Genomic DNA, 997 nt, shown 5'->3' on the forward strand with positions numbered 1-997 from the left:
TATCTGTTCCAAAGGTTTTTGAAATATGGATAGAGAGATGGTAGACATTTGAAAAACAAGAATTTTTTACAGCATACTCTAATTCTCCCATAACATCCCGGTTCAGACTAAAGGTCTGGTCTGGCTCCCTGTCCGTATCACCAAAGGACATCTGTGGAATGTTTTTATACAGCTGCATCTCAGAGGGGTGCGAGTCATCATCCTCTCCCATGACAATGATGCCTTTAAGCTTGACATTGCCGGTAAGTGGAATATTAAAAAGCAGCTCTTCGACTTTCATTATCCTACCCCTTTGTAATGTGTCCACCATAGCATTCTTACAACCAGCAAAAAGAAATGGTTTTTAAGAGTAAAGAAGGTACAACACAATTTAGATTGCATGGTTACATTTAAATTTATCTTTTTAATAAAAGATTCTTCATTCCCAGAATCAACTACTTAATTTATTGCATTATTCTTTTTGATAAAGTACCAGAGGCTTTTAAAAATATCTATCCACCTGAGCTTGAACTATTAAAAAAAAAAATCACCCCACGATATGATCCAATTGAAAGTGGTCCCCTTTACAATGCTTTGTCTTTGAAGCCAGTCTTGGAGAATTGCCATGATCCCAAGAGAGCTCATCTTAGCTTTTTCTTTATCTTGTTCGCTCAAATATCTGCCTGATGTATTATTGCACGTTATCATTGAGCTACCAGTCTCTACGTGCTCGCTACTAAGATATCTGTTGATTTGAACCATACCCTTAGACTGGAACTTCCCTATATTTTATTTAAAATAAAATCAGTCACCTGTGGAAGGGGAGTGGGGGAGGGGTGGCTATAGAGCTCCCTGTTCCTACATCTGCCTCTGCCCCTGGGGAAAACCTCTGTGCCACTGCTCTGGAGATGGGGGCCACTGCACACTTTCTTGGAGTGATGCTCTTTTCTATGAGTAGGTGCTGCAGACCCTCTGACCCAGGAGTCAGTTTGGACAAGGTGATCAGAGCCCAGATCCT

Source organism: Echinops telfairi, unplaced genomic scaffold (assembly GCF_000313985.2).
Source record: "Echinops telfairi isolate 266 unplaced genomic scaffold, ASM31398v2 ScPeMD7_7;HRSCAF=31, whole genome shotgun sequence".
Taxonomy (NCBI): domain Eukaryota; kingdom Metazoa; phylum Chordata; class Mammalia; order Afrosoricida; family Tenrecidae; genus Echinops; species Echinops telfairi.